The sequence below is a fragment of the Hipposideros armiger genome, unplaced genomic scaffold (assembly GCF_001890085.2).
Source record: "Hipposideros armiger isolate ML-2016 unplaced genomic scaffold, ASM189008v1 scaffold_834, whole genome shotgun sequence".
Classification (NCBI taxonomy): Eukaryota; Metazoa; Chordata; class Mammalia; order Chiroptera; family Hipposideridae; genus Hipposideros; species Hipposideros armiger.
The window spans coordinates 362,063-381,525 of NW_017732184.1; the positions used below are offsets into that span (position 1 = coordinate 362,063).

Consider the following 19,463-nt stretch of genomic DNA (forward strand, 5'->3'; position numbering starts at 1 on the left):
TTGACTGGTAGATAGCTGGGTGGATTTTGAGAAGGTCTTCCAGGAACACTGTGATAGATTGGATGATGGTTCAGTAAATTTTTGCTTTCCTTTCTCTGGGATGTGCATGTTTTCCCATCCATAGGTGTTGGGTTTGGCCATGTGTGGTATGCAGAATTCTCAAGTTGCCCCCTATCCAGATTCCAGACTCCTACTTATTCAATGAAACAACTAATCTAGGTACTGCTGTGAAGGGCTTTTGTAGATGTAATTAAGTCCCAAGTCAGCTGATTTTAAGATGCAGAGATTATCCAGGTGGGCCTGACCCAATCAGGTGAGCCTTCTAAAGCAGAGCAAATTCTCTGGTTAGCAGTAGAGAGGGAAGCCAGAAAGATTCAAAGCACGTGAAAGATTTGTTGCACCATTGCTAGCTTGCAGGTGGAGGGGGCCATGTGACAAAGAATGTGGGCGGCTTCTAGAAGCTGAGAGAGCCCTGGCTGACAGCACACAGGGCAGCAGGGACTTCAGCACTCCAGGCGCAGGAGCAATGCTACAGCTGCAACAGCAGAAATGATCTTGAAAGAGGATCCTGAGCTCTAGATGAGACTGCAATTAGCTGCTACCTTGATTTCAGCCAGAGCAGAGAACCATCCAGACTGTGAGTTAATAAAGGGGTGTTGTTTTAAGTTGCTAAATGAATGGTAGTTTGTTACACAGCAGTAAAAGATTAACATATCCTGTGACTTGTTTGGGGGCTCTGGGAGGAGGCATTGTGCTTCCTCTGCTCAGCCCGTTGTCTTCTCTGATGGTGTGAGTAGCACATGGCCAGGGAGCTATTGTCCCTTCTTCTGGGCCTGAGGAGGTGGCCTGAGGAGGTGGCCTGAACCCAACAAAAACCTGCAGCCAGCCCAGCCAGCCTGCATCCTGAACTGGTCACCCACCCAATCTGCAGACCAGAGTGAGAAAAGAAATGTTGTTATAAGCCATGGAGTTCTGGGGTGGATTGTTATACAGTAATGTCACCGTAATAGTTGACTATTACAAATACCTTCACCTGAGCAGCAGCTGGGAACAGACTGGGATCAGAGGCAGTGGCTGTATTGAGGTCCTGGACCAGCCCCCAACCTCACCCCACCCCGGCCCTGCCCTGCCTAGGCCTAGGGCGCTCAGAGGTCAGCTCACTGTGTCCGTACAACCACTCTGGGCTTCTGCGTGCCCTTCCTGTTGGAGTCAGCTCCTGAAATCACCATGCCCTGCCAGACAGTCTCCCTGGGTAGGATTCTTCCAAGAAAACTGGAGCCCTGCCACCTTTCCCTTGCTCCTACGGACGTCCTCACCAAACTGCCAGTGCAGACCACCCTGGAGTGGTGGGTTCTCTTCTCTTTGCCGCACAGACAGCTCCAGCTGACCACTGGCCTTCAAACTGTGCAGGAGCTATCAGGCAACTGCCCCCAGAGAAATCCTGGCTCCCAAATCTTTCTTCGATGTCTGCCTTTTCTCTCCTGTTAGCACCTCCCCTGGAATATGCAACTGTGCCCTCGGTTTTTCAGCTTTGGGCTTCAGCCCAGACCAGGACCTCGCCCCACCTTTTAAAATTTATTTATTTTATTTTGCAGTAACCTCAGCTTTACAGAAAAGTGGCAAGTACAATATACGTAACTGTCTTTTTCCCTGACAACTTGAAAATAAGTTGCCTACATGATGCCCGCACGCCCGCCCCATGCTTTAGTATTTCCTACAAAGAAGGACATCTACATAACCACCATACAGCCAGTCAAATCAGCAGACTAACACTGACACATAACTACCACGTGGTCTTCAGATCCCACTCAAGCTCCAACTGTCCCAATGATGTTCTTTACAGCAAAAGGATCCAGGTGTTTGGATCACATGTCTCATTAAGTTGTCAGATTTCTTTCCTCTGCTTCAATATAGAACAGTTTCTCAGCCTCTCCTCACCTTGTCACCTCTGAAACTACAAACCAGGTATGTGGTAGAATGTCTCTCAGTTTGGGTTTGTCTAATGCTCCTCAAGCTTTGGTTCAGGCTGTGCGTTTTTTGGCAGGAATATGACAGAAGTGATGTAGAGTTCTTTTCATTGCATCCAATGCGGTGGTGCACGGTTTTGATTTGTTCCATTACTGAAGTTCACTTCGATCACTTGATTAAGATGGTGTCTGCCAGGCTCCTCCACTGTAAAATTACTCTTTTTCCCTTTGTAATTAATAACTATGTGGGAAGGTACTTTGAGATTATGTAAATACCCCATTCCTCATTAAATTTTCAATTTATTCATTTATGTCAGTATGGATTCATGGTTTCCTATTTTATTCAATGGGTTATAAACTTCTATCATTATTTATTTTGATGTTCAAATTGCCCCAGATTTGACCAGTGGGAGCCCTTTCAGGCTGGCTTCTGTTTTCTTATGATATATCCCCATCGTTATTTGAGCTCACACTTGCTTTTTGGCACAATGAGACACCCTAGGTTCATCTTATCCTTTCCCTGCGGCAGCCCAGGAATCAGCCATTTCTCCAAGAAGCCCTGGTTCATTTCAGTGGACAATTATATTTGGAATTCAAGATCTGGGTACAAGGTATATTCTTTTCTACTGGTGAGTTGCTGCTCCCAGGCCCTCTCAGTGGACTGAACTAAGGAATATATGAATATAGATTGATCCATCAATAGATCACATTTACATTTATATTTTTGCTATCTTTTATCTATCTATCTTCTATCTATCATCTATTATCTATCATCTATCTATTATCTGTCTATCTATCTATCTCTATCTCATCTATATCTCTATTGAAGACAGTGAGTTCACGTTGGTACCTCCAGTTCTAACCCAGGGTTCATTCCAGTTTTTGCCCTTATTTGCAACTCCCTTACCCCACAGTGTGAAAGAAACATGGATCCCATCAGCCTCAATAGATCTATGTATTTGCTCAGTCCCCTTCTCTGTTGTCAGGCTCTCTTGCTGCACCACTCTCCCACCCGGTGCCATCCTCACCCTGTCTGTGCTCAGACCCACTGTGGGAGACCATCCATCACGTGAGCTCATGCTCAGGTTCCCACACTGCACAGCCTCCTCTAGGCTGCTGTGGTTTCCTCTGGCCTCTGGTGCAGACATTGACCTTACTTGGCCTCACCTAATAGCTTTTGGACAAAATTGTTCTTAAAAGGAAGGGAAGGGAAGGGGAAGAGAAAGAGGGAGCAAGCCCATTTCAAACCCCTCACACTTGCCTGTGATGGGCGCCACCCCGCTCCTGCAGGCCCCATGTGGCGCTGCCATTTTTCAGACTTTGGGATATCCTACTGGTGAGTGGCCTTGTCTGTGCTCAGTCTTCATCTCTGTTCCCTCTACTTAACCTCTCTGCCTCAGCCTTCGCATCTGTAAAATGGAGACAACATTTACCTCCATGCTGTTGAGAGGATGCAATGCTCTAGACCCAGATCAGACCAGGCCTGCTAGGGGGCCTTGTCACAACTCCCACCTCCCTCTCACGGTTCCAGCCTGCTCCTGACCATTGCTCAGACAGAAGTGTCCCTGGACAAGCTTGAAGGTTCCTTTTTCACCTTCCAGGCATTCTTTAGCAGCACCTCGAAGACACTCTCAGGCTGGCATTATGAGTGCCCATTTCCCATCCCCACTGGAGCTGTGTAAGTCCTGATGGGTTTGGACCTTGGCTGGAGGGCAGAGGCAGGCCTTTAACCCAGTGGCAGTCAGCCTCTCCCCTGGCTGGGGCACATCTAGAGCTGAGCCACCTGTGTCCTGGTGCCCCCACCCACGAATGCACTGGAGGCGGGACTGGGCTATTGGCTCAAAGGGGATCTACATAGCTGCCCTGGTGGTGTGGGTTCATTCCCAGGGCTCAGACATGCCATCCCCCTGGGCTGTGACTCCTTCCAGTCCCAAACCCAGAAGTCTTCTCTGGTGTCTCTGAGATGAGGATGCATAGCAGGAGAGGACAATGCTCAATGGCCACGTGCAGGCAGTCCATGATTTTGAGGGTATGGAGGAGGACTGGTGGCAGCTGCGTCATAATGGAGGAGATCTGAGTCGAGTCAGGGGAAGCAAGAGAGGGCTAGGAAGAGAGGCTGAGTGACACCAGGAGCCTGGGTGGAGCGGGGACTGGAGTCCCTCTGGTCACAAAGGCTGGGCCCCGGGAAGCCAGCCTTCAGAGTGGACAGCAGCCATGCCACTGTAGGGCTGAGTGCCATACCATTTTCTGGCTTCTGTTCCAACATACCTCTAGACATTTCCTGGTGTGGAGCTATGGTTATAGACTAGGTGTGAGTCCCTTGAGCTGCCAGCCCCACATAGGAGCAGTGTGCATCATTCCAATGTGACTCTGGGGTCTACTTGAAGGATATAGTTCCCATAATCCCTTTGGGATTCCTGGAGGAGATTGCAAGCCCCTCTTGTCTCCCCGGTCGTCTTCTAGGGGTCTTAGGGCAGAGGCACCCTCAGGTGTGTAGGGCCTTCCCTGCAGGCCGGTCTCCTTTCCCTCCGGTAGTTTGAAGCCCAGATTCTGGCTGTGCAGAGGACTAGAGCTCAAGGCTAATTGTGAATTAGGAGTCCAATTATGCCTGGCAGAATTGGCTCTGTGCTGCCTCCTCTTCCCGACAGACATGTATATTAATAGTTGGCACTTATTGAACCAAATATGAATATTCATCTTCATTTATATTTCAAGGCCTTTCCTCCTGGAGGCCCGCGGGGCTGCGACCAGCTCCAGCCCCATCACGGAGCTGACAGCTCGCACTCCTGGGCCCTGACTCCTGGCTCGAGGGGCGCAACGGAGGCCTGGCTCCCAGCTGTCCACAAACACTCATTAGGGGCTGGACCCAGTGAGCTGCAGAGAATGTGTAATCGCACTGTGCGCTGCTAATTAGGGAGCTGATGGGGCATTGAGGGCGAGAGGACGAATTCTTTAAACAGAGGACGGGAAACTTGAAGAGCTGTAATTACTTGGAGCAGAGTTCATTTCAGAACTTGGGAGCCAATGAGTCTGATGACAGCCCTGCTCAGTGGAGGGCGGGGTGGTGTGATGGCAGGCAGGCAGGCAGGGAGGCAGGGATGAGCAGGGGGCCCAAGCACCCCAGCCCCAGGCCTCCGCAGTTCCTGGTCTTTATTTTGTTCAATGCAATCCAGCTGTGTGGCTCCCCCTCCCCTTGCAGGGACAGCTTCCTCTACCTGAGAGTCACCTTGGGGTCAGGCTCCTGTCTCTCCAGAGTGTTCCCCTGGCATGACAGGTCATCGCTGGGAGCTCCCAGCTTCACCAAGGTCTGTGGATCACCACTGACAACCACCAGTGCCCAAAACGGTGGGTCACACACAGTCCAGCCATCTGACAGCTGAAGTCACTCTTTCCCAGTGCCAGCAGAGATGGGGTGTGTGTGTGTGGGGGGGGGGCTTCAGGCTCTCCAGACACCTGGGCTGGGGCTGATAGGAATTATGCCACACAGGGGGCAAATTTAGAGCTCATGCCAACAGGACTTCCTTCAGAATCTCCCAAGCATGTCACCACAGGCCACAGACCTTTGGGTGTTGACTTCTGGGTGCTCTCCACTTATCTGTCTCCCCCAACTACAAGGCTCACTGCCCCAGCACAGGTCTGCAAACCAATCTGTCTGAAATCCCGCCTACCTCTCTCTAGGAAAACCTGAACATCACCAACAGGAATGGACCCCTTGCCCTGTGTCTGTCCTTCCACCCCAGTGCAGGCTCCCACATCAGCCATTCATTTTGGAGCAGCTCAGGCCACCCCTCACCTTCCCTCCCATTTAAGGGTCAAGGCAACCCAGGTCTCCCAGGACAGCTGTGGGCAGGAGGAGCACCAGGCCCATGGTGAACAGTGGACGTGGGAGCTTTTGGGTAGATTGTCCTGTCTCTGTTACCTCTGGGCTGAGCTTCGTACCTGACTGTCTGCTCCTATAACTGACAGAGTTCTTCTAACACAGCGGTTCTCAACCTGTGGGTCGCGACCCCTTTGGGGGTCGAATGACCCTTTCACAGGGGTCGCCTAAGACCATTGGAAAACAAAACGATACTTACAGTACGATTCATAACAGTAGCAAAATTACAGCTATAGAGTAGCAACAAAAATAATTTTATGGTTGGGGTCACCACAACATGAACTGTATTAACGGGTCGCGGCATTAGGAAGGTTGAGAACCGCTGATCTAACACATGCACACCTCCCCCTAGCCCCACCCAATTTGCAGCCATTGTTATGTCTGAATCCAAAATCTGAAAGGACACATTTCCTCAATTAGCAAGGGTATTGTCCCCTCTCCTCATTAGTGGGTAAAGCAGTGTTGGGGTTCTTCTCTGTTGGTCTTTACTCTGTTACTCAGGGAGAAGCTTTTGACTCAAACTGCATTTTTAAGGTCTTTAGTCTCCCTCCAGAAGAGTTGTCAGTCCTTCCTTCTATATCTAGCTGCTGCTTATTGCATGCTAACTCATGATGATGGTGGTGATCGCATCAAAAGGTAACCATTTATTGAGTGCTTCCTATGTGCCAGGTACTGTCCTCAGTAACCAATCCTCACAGTAACCATAAATGGATATTATTATTTATTGTTCCCCATTTTATAGATAAGGAAAGGGAGGTTCAGCAAAGCTTGGTGGTTTGTTGGTAAGTGCAGAGAAGGGATGAATTTGAACTCCAGTCTGGCCCCAAAGGCTGTGCTCCTGGCCTCAGCAGTTGACTGCTCCTGGAAGACCAGGCCAGCAGGGCCTTGGGCTCCCGGGGTGGAGACCCAGACCGGACGTGGAGAGGAAGGAAAGCCCTGTTTTGGTGGGTAGAGAGGACAGGGTCAGGGGACAGTCATGTCATTTCTCAGATCCCTCTTTGGGACCTGGGAATAATGTAGGCAGTATCTTCTTCACGTCTGTCTAGATCTGTGCCGTCCAGTACTGTAGCCACTAACCCCACGTGGCTATTAAATGAACTAAAATTAAATAAAATTACAAATTGGGTTTCTCAGTCACACCGGCTCCATTTCTGTGTCAGTAGTCACATGTGGAATATTAACCTCTGCCGTTATTGGTCACCCCGTATGCCAGAAACCTTCAGGAATCTTCTTCCCAGCCCCTTTTAGGGCCTGAGAGCATTGAACATCCAGCAGGGGCAGGTTGGGAAGGGGCTGCATGGGAAAGTGTAAGAGCCCCACCCTCCGCCCTTAGACAGCTGCCTTTGTAGCCTCCACTCAAGCATCAGAAGCTGCAATTAGCAGGTGGCAGCCACCGCTTAAACCTGCCGTCCAGTCCCCTCCTGCAGGCTGGGCAGCTCACAGTAGCTTTGCTCTTTTTCTTGCAAGAAGAGATCAGAAACAGAGGCATTCAGGCTGTGCCTGGCTCTCTCCTCTCTCAGCATGAGGTCTGTGCCCAGCCCTGCCAGGCTCCACTTCCAATTAGGGAACGAGGCTGTGGCCATGGAGGGGCCGGCGCCCAGCCAGCAACCCACCTGGCCCCCTCCCCGACAATCAGGACCTAATTGATGCAGAGGGTTTGCTCAGCAGCGTTCCCCTTGCTTCCACCAGCCCAGCTGCTGCTCCTCAGGAAGGGCTCAGCCCTTTGTCCCAGCAACTTTGAAACCATCTGGACAGAAGGTGGCAGCCCCAGGCTCACAGCATTCTGGACTTTCTCCCTGCCCCGGGGGCAGATGCTGGGGGAGAATGCTCCTCCCACCTGTGCTGAGCTGGTGGGGGCTGTGCTCCAGTGCATGAGTTCAGAGGAGGACACGTGGGTACCGTTAGGCCTATGCCCTAGGATATTCTATCTGGGGATGCAAGCATAGGAGTGGGATTAGGAAGGGAGATAAGGCCTAAGGTAAGAATGGAGGTGGGGACAGGGGTGCGAGGGTTCCAGGAGGTAGCTCAGGCTGGGTCTGGCGGGGGTTTTTCCTCACCGATGCCACCTTGTCCTTGGAGCTGATCCACATGGAGGAAGGACAAGGAAAGGAGGAGGGAACACAGTTACATAGCATCCTCATCTTGACATCTCGCCCTATAGTTAACAAAGTGCTTGCTCTCAGTTTATCCCCACAGGTGTGGGAAGCGGGCAGGGCAGGGCTGTCATTCTGATTCTGCAGAAGAGGGAAACTGAGGCCCACAGAAAGAAACCCATTTGCTCAAGGTCACACAGGGTCAGAGATGCAGTTGAAATCTGACCCTTATCCTCTCGCTCCCCGGCCCTGGGCTCCAAACCAGGCCATGGACCGTGGCTGCCAACAAAGATGTCAGACTATTGCTTCACTCAGGGAATGTTACTTATTGCAAAAGTAGACATATCTTGTTCCAAATGGTCTGGATTTGGGACTGTGGCTGACGTTTCATTTGAAGTTTTAGGGAAAATGGCACAGATGAGAGAGTTCGAATTAGCTCTATACAACCTTGAAATCTACTCCAGAGGAATTGGTCCAGGTGGCAAGGATAAAGAGATACCCTAGATGCCACCCAGGCCTCCTAGGAAGGCCCCCTCTCTCCGAGATAGTCAAGAAACACCAGGGAAGGGGAAATTTTGGACATGGACTATCATATGGAAAGAGATTTCATTTGGGACGTTAAATTGTCTGTAAGAACTTAATGATGGGAGAAGAATGTGAGGTTCAGACTTCGGGGGATTTTTCTATTGCTGCTTAGTCCTCTGTAGCATGTGATGCCTGTGGCAATCCCCATGCACCCCTGGGTTGAACTAGCTGGGACAGTGGGGCTGGTTATTACTGAAGGTGGGGAAATAGAAGAGAGGGTGATATTTTGGCCTAGTGTGTAGGCTAGCCATGGATTCATCGTTTAACATCCTATTCTAACCTAATAGGGGCTTCTGGGGCTCCAGCTCTCCTGTAGGTGTGGATGGAGGGGCCTTAGCTAGCTAGGAACAGAGCTGTATTAAAGGGCTGTTGATTGTGCCCCACCCCCACCCCAAGAGGGTAACTATACCCCCACTGGGATGACCAGAAAGTCAGAGAGAACAAAATCTGGGTGACCATAGGGAAGGAGGTGCTTGTCCCCCTTCCCCCTTCCCATGCCAGACCTTCCTCTGACTGCTGTCTTCCTGGCTTCTGCCAAAGGAGGGCTTTGCCAACCTGCTTGGTCAGAACGTAAGACACCAACTAGGCCATGGTCATAGCCTCAGTGGACTTCAGCTCAGGCTTATGGCATCTTGTTGACTCAGGCAGGACGTGAGCCCTGTGTCCAGTGGCCACCTCTCCTCTGCTCATCCCTCTGGTTCCTGGGAGGAGAAGTGGACTCAGAACCTCTCCCAGGGTTTCTTTCTCTTTCCTCAGGTCCTCTGGAGGTGCTGATGCCACAGTTAGGTTTGGGGAAGTGGTGTTCCGCGTGCCCCAGTCCAGTCGCTCAGAGCACTGCGCTGGGGCATTAGGTGGCACATGGCTGTTGATGAAGGAGGGCTCTGATTTCTAGTCTGCTATTGCTCCCTCAGGCGCCCCACCCAGAAACGGGCTTACACAGGGTAGGACACAGGCATTCCTGGGTCCTCAGCAGAAATCATCTCTAATAACACCGCAACCTCACCCTCAACCTAGAATGGTTATTAACATATTAATTAATATTTAAAAACTCATTACGCCTTTGCAATGGCTTCCTTAAGCTGCTTTTATATTAATTGAAGCCACCCAGGAGCAATAACCATACTTATGTGGCAAAATGGAGTCATTCTACTTAATTACCAAGGAGGTTTTACAGGCAGGGTTTGAAGCCTGCAAACAATCAGAGAGTCGATGTGATGTCTTCTTTTTAGATTTTATTTTAAATGGGATGCTATGATGGTTACAAGTTTGTTTTTTATATTGAGATGAAACCTTCCTATCAGCACCCTACTTTCCCCTTATGCCAGGCTGGAGCACCTGGTCTCCCCGGGCACAGGGCCCTGGGAAGGCCTGTCCTGAGGCTGTGGACTGGGTGGTGGTGGTTAGGAGGTGCTCGAACACCCACCCTGCACGTTGGGGCTGCACCAACGGACAACCCCACAGGCCCCAGGTCTGGAAACCCTTCTCCTTCTCTTCTTGGTAAGATTCTGCCTGTGAGCCCCAGGCTGAGACCCTAGTACTCTGTCTGTGGTTAACATCAGTCATCTGGGTGGGCTGTGCCTTCAATTATTTCAGTTCTCTGGGGTGATCCTGCCAGGCTCCCACATCCATCCACCCTGCTATCCTCAATTTCTTTCTGAACCATTTTCTGCAGTGCCCACCACTACAATGGGTCATGCAGCCCCTACCCACCAGCTTTGCCCGCTGCCTGTGGGGTCCTGTGACAGCAGTAGAGGCAGCTCATGTTCAGTCTGTTGGGACGGTTGCAAATGACGAAGGTTATAGGAGCGAGGTCCCAGCAGGCCTGGCTTCGCTCCCTCCTGCCTGTGCAGGTCCCTGTGCAGGCAGGTCCCTGAGCACCTCGCAGGATGTCAGGATTTCTGTCATCTTCCAGAGCAGCTGAAGGCACAGCTTGACAGGGAGTCCTTCTGGCATCTGCCTCACCTGCCTCCTTCAGGCTCCAAGGTGATAAAAGTGCTCATGGTGACATCAAGGCCTCAGACAAGCCAGAAGTGCTGAGACCAGGGCAGAGTGGACCCAGCATGGGATCTGTCTAGGAGGCCAGCAGAAGGTGACTGTACAGCAGTGTACCTGTCAGCATCTGGAAAATAATCACAGATGCAGGCTATCCCTTCTGAGTCCTGGCCCCAAGGAAGCCCTCTGGGGCAGAGACAGAGTCAAATGGGGTTGAGAAATGGAATCAGCTTACTGTGCTTTAGAAATTATGGGGAAGTGACAGGCAGGGAAATTGGTGAATCCCTCCCATGGTGCTGATAACACCAGAGCTCATCCGTCACCCACGCAGGGACAGCCAGAACCACTCAGAGCCCTGGTCTCTCTAAGGGGTCCCCTCAGGCAGGGCAGACAGTGGCTGGCGGCCACCAGGTGCCCAGCATGGTCCTCTGGAACTAATGAAGCCATGGCCCTTGACACACATAGGCCAAGGCAAGCGTGGAGCCAAGGCCAAGACTGAGGTCACAGGGTAGCAAAGGATGTTAAAGGTAGGGGCAGGGTGAAAGTGAGATTTACGGTTTGCTGAGATTTACGGTAGGGGTCAGTCAGGGTAGGTTTGAGGTAGGCTGCAGTCAGGTCAGGGGTCGAGTAAAGCTTCCATCTGAGTTTAGGAGAGCGGTCAGGATCAGGGAAGAGAATTGGAGTTTGGTTTTGGGGGAAAGGTATCTTGTACACTTGGTTTCCTCATCTGCAAAATGGGAAGAATAATGCGTCCTATCCAGCAGCTCCGTTCTGATGATTGAGACAAGGCATGTGAAGCGCAATGCATACAACAGGCGCTCTATGTAGCTGGCACCCTTCACCTTACCTGTGCGTGCTCACAGCTCTGTGGGGCCTGTGTAGTCTCAGGGCGGGACCCTCAGCAGCAGCCCATGAGATGAGGATGTATAGAAATTGTTTATTAAGGAGGTGCCCCCAGGACAACCCGGAAGGAGTGGGAGTAGGCGGAGGGCTGGGAAAGGAAAAGCCAAGCTGGTGTGTCAGAGGATACTGTGGAAGATTGCAGACAACTTCAGATGCCAGACGGTAGTGTCAGCTCGATCCTACATGGGAAACACTAGAGCGAAATATTGCATCATGGTCATCCTGACCTGGGCAAGGAGTCTGGCTTTCATATGCCAGCCCCTGTTTGTCTTTGGCCAAGGCCTATGTGATGGCTAATTTTATGTGCAATTTGACTGGGCTAAGTTTTGCCTCGATAGCTGGTAAACATTACTTCTGGGAGTGTCTGTGAGGGTGTTTCCAAAAGAGACTGGCATTTGGATCAGTAGACTGAGTGATGACTATTGTCCTCACCAATGCAAGTGGGTATCATCCAATCTACTGAAGGCCTGAATAGAACAAAGGCAGAGGAAGAGGGAAGTTGCTCTCTTGCTTGAGCTGGACATGGCAGCTTTTCCTGCCCTTGGCCATCTGTGCTCCTAGTTTTCAAACCTTCAGTTTCAGAGCAGGACTTACACCATCAGCACCCAATTCCCAGGCCAGGGACTGATACCATCAGCTTCCATGGTTCTCTGCAGGCCTTAGAACTTGGACTGAATTACACCACTAGCTTTCTGGGTCTCCAGTTTGCAGACAGCAGATCGTGGGACTTCTCAGCCTCCATAACTGTGTGAGCCCATTCCTAGAATAAATCACCTCATATCTATCTCTCTATCTATCTCTCTCTCTATCTATCTATCTATCTATCTATCTATCTATCTATCTATCTATCTACACTATTGGTTTGTTTCTCTGGAGAACCCTGAATAGTACAGCCCACCCCATGGATGTTTACTCCAGACACCTGGCTCAGCAGTTCCAGCTGTTTTGGGGAAGTCACCCGGAGAGTTACATGTGAGGTGGTCAGAGGCACATGCTCACCGAGACCAGGGAGAAGCTCACAGAAATGGTAAAGGGGATACAAAGGGACCTGGGCAGAGTACCCCAGTGCCACTACAATGACCCTGAATGTGGGGCCCCGTGCATGAGGCCTGGGATGGTTCAGAGGCAGCCAGCTTAGGATGGAGCAGGAACTAGCCAACTCCACTGGGCAGACCCAGGTACTGGGGATGAAAGGCTCAAAGACACAAAGGGTTCCCCAGGAAGGGAAAAATGGAAAGATAACAAGAATGATGGTGGATACACTTACATAGCCCTTATCCTATACCAGGCACTGTTTTAAGGGCTTTGCATAATTTAATATAACAATCCTAGGAGATAGAGGCTATCACTGTCACCAATTTACAGATGAGGAAAATGAGGCTTGGCAAAGTCAACCAACATGCTCACAGTCACATGACTAGAAGTGGAAATGACGAGCAGGAGTAGCCAGGGGACAGCAGGACTCTGCAGAACTCCCCTGCAGAGAGGGCACGCCCAGGCTGGTGGCAGGTGCCGGCCTGGACCAGTTGGTCTCCTGAAGGGAGGCTCTGGGATCCTGGGTTAGGTGGCTCATTCAAAGTCACACACCTGGTAGAATTCAAACCAAGGTTAAAGGGATGATTTTTTTTTCTACTTTCCAGTTTTATTGAGATACAATTGACATACTTGTATGACGCTGTGTAAGTTTAAGGTATATAGTATAATGCATTGACTTGCATATATCATGAAATGATTACCACATTAAGTTTCGTTAACATCCATCATCTTACATAGATCCAAAGAAAAAGAAAAAAGTACCAAAAGAACAAAAATTTTTTTTCCTTGTGATGAGAATTCTTAGGATTGGCTCTTTTAACAATTTTCAAATATACCGTACAGCAGTGTTAACTATAGTCATCATATTGTGCATTACAAGGGATGATATTTTTAAAAAATTAAGTCACATGGTTTTCTTTTCTTCAGTTTCTTTTTTTACGTATATTTTATTTTATTTTATTATTTTTTTTATTAGCTTCAGGTGTACAAAACAATGTAATAGTTAGATATTTACACCCCTCACAAAGTGATAACCCCCCTCCCCCAATTTACTACCCCTCTGACATCATATATAGCTGTTACAATTCCATTGACTCTATTCCCTATGCTGTACTCCACATCCTGTGAATATATATATATATTTTTTTTTTATTATAGTTACGCTCAAAATTACTCAGCTTCAGCTTCAGGTGTGCAGCACAGTGGTTAGGCATCTACACAGTCCATGAAATGGTCTCCCTAATAAGACAAGTGCCCATCTGACACCCTATAATCTTTACAACATTATTGATTATATTTCCCAAATGGTCTTTCATATCCCTGTGGCTATATTGTGACTACTAAATTGTACTTTCTAACCCCTTTACTTAGTCCTTCATCCCCACCCCCCTCCCATCTAGCAAGCATCAGTTTTTTTCTCTATATCTCTGAGTTTATTTCTGTTTAGTTTGCTCATTTATTCTATTTTTTAAATTCCACATATAAGTGAGATCATGTGATATTTGTCTTTCTCCATCTGACTTATTTCACTTAGCGTAATATTCTCTAGATCCATCCATATCATTGCAAATGGTAAGATTTCATTCATCTTTATGGCCGAGTAATACTCCATTGTATAAATGTACCACAGTTTCTTTATCCACTCATCTAATGATGGGCATTTTGGTTATTTCCATGTCTTGGCTATTGTGAATAGAGCTGCAATAAACATAAGGGTGCATATATTTTTTCAAATTAGTGTTTTGGGTTTCTCTGGATAGCTACCCAAGAGAGGAATTGCTGGGTCAATTTTTTGAGATACCTCCATACTAATTTCCATAATGGCTGCACCAATCTGCAGTCCCACCAACAGTGCACCAGGGTTCCCTTTTCTTCACAACCTCGCCAGCACTTGTTGTTTGTTGATTTATTGATGATAGCCATTCTGACATGAGTGAGGTGGTATTTCATTGTGGTTTTATTTGCATTTCTCTAATGATTAGTGATGTTGAGCACTTTTTCATATGCCTGTTGGCCATCTGTATGTCCTCTTTAGAGAAATGTCTCTTCATATCCTCTGCCCATTTTTTAATTGGGTTGTTTGTTCTTTTGGTGTTGAGTTGTATGAATTTTTAAATAAATTTTGGATATTAACCCCTTGTCAGATGTATCATTGGCAAACATCTTCTCCCATTCAGTAGGATGCCTTTTTGTTTTATTGATGGTTCCCTTTGCTGTGAAAAACCTTTTTAGTTTGATGTAATCCCATATATTTATTTTTTCTGTTGCTTCCCTTGCCCAAGGGGATATTATCAGTAAAAATATTACTAAGTAAGTAAGGGTAATGTCTACAAATTAACTTCCTATATTTTCTTCCAGGAGTTATATGGTTTCGGATCTCACATTTAAGTCTTTAATCCATTTTGAATTTATTCTTGTATATGGCGTAAGGAGATGGTCCAGCTTCATTTTTTTGCACCTATCTGTCCAGTTTTCCCAGCACCATTTATTGAATAGGTTTTCTTCAGTTTCTTAAGTGCGCCCCCACCCTCCCCAACACTGCTATCCTTCATGCAACGAGAGGTGTCCACTGTCTCAGGAAGGTTTGGGGGTTGTTAAAGCAAGAATGCAAAATGAGAGACAGACTTCATGTTCAGGCTCCCCTGACAGGACTCTGTGTCCATGGAGAAACAGACATGTCACAAGGCAGACTTGACTGAGAGAGAAAAGGTTTTCTAAGTTTCTAAAGCTCCATTGACACAACTGAGTCAAGCCTGGTAGACTTGGATCTTCAAGTTTTACTCTAAGCCACAGCATAAGGAGGATGAAGGATGTTGCATGAAGGACGTTTCCCTCGACAGGCAGAGGAAGTAGAGGGATTGAAGCCACAAAATGGTGAGCAGGAAGAGAGGACAGGGGTCAGCCATTGCAGTCCTGTTGGTTCCCTGGCAGGGAAGCACAAGAGAAGTGGAGTCCGTCACCTAGATGGGTTGGGGGGGGCCTTCTAGTGAGGGGGGTTGTCTCTTCTTCTCACAGAGCCTAGACTGGGAACAAGGCCAGCTCCTTAGTGAGGCTCTAAGCTCTGCAGGGGCCAGGGTAGGATGACACCACCCATGCAGGGGTTTAGAAATGGCGGACGAAGGTGTCTAGCTGGCTGAGCCAAAGGGCACCCTCACAGAGCCCCTCACACCCTGTCACAGGGGGAGAAAGCACGTTTGTGTTTCCAGTCCTGCAGAGAGGGTGCTGGGGAGAGTGATGGTGGATTCAAATAGGTCTGGGGTTGGTCAGAGGCTATAGAAAGAACCAGGGTCTTGTTCTGGTGGTCATCAGTGCTATTTGTCAGATGTTCCAGTTTCTCTCCTCTTCCTGTCATTGGGCAGGACTGAGTTTCCAGCTCCATGTGGGGCCACATGACTAGTTCTGACCAAAGCGTCATGTACAGAAGTGATATGTGCCACTTCCAGGACAAAGCATTTAACTGCTGAAGCAAAATCTTCCATAGAACTTCCTTCCCGCTTTTGTAGCAAAGTTGCCAGAGGTAGCTGCTCCATCAGCCTGGGTCCTAGAGGGAGGACAGTGATGATATGGAACAGAGCCCACAGCTGCTGTGTGATAGACATGTAACACAAATGAAAAGTCTTTGTTACACATCCCTGATATTTGGGAACTGTTTGTTGTCACAGCATAATCTAGCTTATACTGGCTGATACAAATTTCATGAACAGAGGCCAGCACAGAGCTGAAGGACTCAGCACCTCAGTGGACACCAGGAACCAGTCCAGCCAAACTGTCTGAGACCAGTGAGAGCTCAGTGGGCAGCACGTGGGCTGAATGCCTTTCTCCTTGCCCCATGTAGCTGGCTGCCATCTTAGGAAGAAGGAAGTAGAATGAACATACGTTGAAAGAGGAGAGAAGAAGCCCTGATAGCCTAAATTTTGAAAGACTGAGTATTTATGCAAAAATGTGAGTTAACCTGAAAGAGATGTTTAAACTGGGAAAAGACTGATGTATCTTTAATTGGTAAGTTAAAGGATCTCCCCCACTTTTTTCCCCAGTCATCTATGGGAATTTGAGTTCAAGAGCAAGATGAGATGAATTTTAGAAAATAAAGGCCTGTGATTTTGCACATCTAAATGTATAAACTTGTGCAACTTTGGGCCTGCTCAACTCAGTTCTGTTTGACACCAAAGGTTGGGCCTTACTTTCCCTTATTGTCTCCAGATAGCTCATGTTCCCTAAAATGCTGCCCCCATGGAGAAAGGGGCTCCAAGAGCCATGTGCCCATGTCAGAGTTGTGGCAGCAAGAAAGACAACAGCTGGGGTGGGGGACATGAGGAGGCCATTCTATGTAGTTGGTAAGTCCTTTGTTTTAGACATAAAGAGACCAGGGACAAGATGAGGTATGTCCTCAGGGCCATGGAGCCAGTGTGAGCTGTGAGGGAGCCTCCGAGTGGAAGCAGAGGCCGTCCCTCACTGATGTTCTGTCTTCCTTTCTCTTTGCCTCTGTCTCAGAACATCACACCACCATCTGCCATCAGTGCCCACGCCGCAAACCTCAGTCACCTTTGAGTCCTCCTCCTCCATATTCAGTCCCCAATTCCTCTGGCCTTGACCATGTGTTGAGCCCTCCAGGCCCACCCTTCCCCATCCTGCCCTGTGCCTAGGAGGCTTCTAGCTCCCTCCCCTGCAGGGCCACCAAGGGCTCACTGTGTTCCTCAACTGAAGCATGACACTTACTGTGAGACACGCCATAGCTCTCCTCTCTTTAGGTTCTAATAGCTGCTCCCATTCCCCCCTCCCATCTCCTTTCCAGACAGGGATGGTAATGTCTCTGCACTGTTCCTAGCTCTAGGGTACATCACCATTCTTGATAGCTTTGCTTAACTGCTCACACCTGTGAAAACAATCCATTGATTAAACGCTTCTCATAGTACTCAGTTTGAGGGAGCCACCTGCTTTCTGCCAGGATGTAGCTGATAGGACGTCCCTGGAATTATTTCTGTAAGGATGGAGATAATGGACATAAAGCACAAGGATCTAACACCTAGGACACAGTTGTCACTCAATAACGAAGCTGTAATTAACTGTAGCCCCTAAATACTGTTGAAGCATCTTTATCTCCAGCCCCACTGCCACTTTCCTAGAAGAGGTCACCATTATCTTTCTCCTGACCATTTTAATTATCCCCTTCAGTTTCCTTGCCTCCAGTCACCCCTTTCCTCTTCTGCCAGAGTGATCCTGTGGAAACTCACATCTCATCACTATGCTCCTTTGCATAGAACCTGTCAGCATGTCAGTGGAGTCCACACTGCTCAGCCTGGCCCACAGGCCCTTCCTGACTCTCCCTGCCCAACACAAGGGGTCCCTGCCCAAGACCCCTTAGGGTAGGGGACTGTGTCTTCAACTCCCTGGGCTCTCCTCTGCCTGTGCTCTCAAACTTCATGCTGTGGGTGGGTTTTCTTGGCTGTCTCTCTTGCTGGACTGTTAACTCCATGAAGGTCAGTATTGTGTCTGTTAGCACTTTCCCCAGCATCCAGCATAAGCCTTGGTCCCCAGCAAGTCCTTAGTACCTATTAGTGGGAGGAAGGAAAGGAAACTAAAGTTCAATAGCATCTTCTCTGTGCCAGGCCCTGGGCACATTATCTTTTGTTTGCTTAAGAATTGCTGGCTTTTAATGGTGCTAATATAGACGCAGCAGTCTTATGTCTAATATTAGCCAGAACTTTCTAAGTGATGTTAAGATTAGAAGCTTGGGATTGTCAACAGTTGGAATTTGGGCTATAGCAGGATGACAGATTTTAAAATGGACTCTAGAAGGCCTTGGGGAGTTCTGGAGATGCCTGGCACCCTTGGGCTCCAACCCCACCCTTCTCTGGGGCCAAACATGGTGGAGGGTGGAAGTGGGGAAGTGAGGGAATTTGGAAGGGGAAATCTCTGGACTGGCCCTTCTCCTGGGGACCCTGAGCAGATTTGGGGACAGTCAGGTCCAACCTGGGGGTCTTTGGTAGGCAGCTTGAGGCACATGGGAAAAGTGGTGAAAGGCCAGGCACTGGGAGAGAGGGATGGAGGCTGAAGATGGTGCCCGTCAGGGGAACCTGTGCCTTACAGGATGCCCCTAATGATGGCGCTTGTCCTGGAGGCAGGGATCAGTGGCCCCCACCGCCAGGGTCATCAGCCAACTGTGGGATTTGACCCCACTGTCAGGCAGAGAGGTAGACATAGGCCCAAGCACTCCTCTCCACACCCTAGAAGGAAACAAAGCCTGTAACTGACACTCAAACCTATGAGGATAAAATAATGGTTAAGGCCCTGGAGCCAGACAGTCTGGGTTTGAATTTCAGCTCCACTCCTTACCAGCTGTGTGACCCTCGGCATGTCACTTAACCTATCTGTGCTCAGTCTTCTAATCTGTGAAATGGGGCTGCTGTAGTTATTTACCTCATACAATTGTAAGGGTGAAAGGAGAGAATGGTGTAGCGCTCTCGGAAAAATGCAGGCACTTACTAACTGGTATAGAAGGGTTTGTTCTTTTATACGTATTGCTTGGGAGCTCAAGAGAGGAACAAAGTGTTGGAGTGGGCTGCAGGGGAGAAGGAGCAATGGGTTGGGGTTTTGGAGAAAGAATACAATTTCCTGTGGAGGGGAAGAGAGTGGCAGAGCATTTAAAGCTGAGGGCACAGCCTGAGTTTGTAATTAGATTGCCCTTGGGGAGATGGTAAGGGTGTGAAGGAATGGGGCCCAGGGACGGGGAGGGGATGTGATGGGAGGTGAAATCAAGCTGAGGGGTTGGGCTTTGCCCCCGGGGTGTTAAGAAGCCACCAGAAGCCTGTTAGCAGGGTCAAGGTGTGGGCAGAACTATGTTCTGGAATCAGTCTGGGGTAGTGGAGAGGATAGGGCCGTTGGGTGGAGGTACTATAAATTGGGTGGGCATGGTAGCAGGGAGACCATTGATGAGGCTCACCCCCCAGCCTTGGTGAAAGCAGAGGGCCCAAGAATGTAGCCCTCCGAACTGTGGTGGGGAGGGTGCCCTCT

At 49.0% G+C, this 19,463-nt stretch overlaps 1 protein-coding gene across 1 annotated transcript in view; it reads left to right on the top strand.

Moving 5' to 3' along the window:
* Nucleotides 1-550: 550 nt before the first annotated feature.
* Nucleotides 551-19,463, top strand: part of LMO1 (LIM domain only 1) — a 138,622-nt gene continuing 119,709 nt past the window's right edge. Inside the window, exon 1 of the mRNA XM_019629286.1 lies at nt 551-637. The gene's annotated coding sequence lies outside the window, so the exon portion shown is untranslated. The remainder of the gene's footprint in view (nt 638-19,463) is intronic.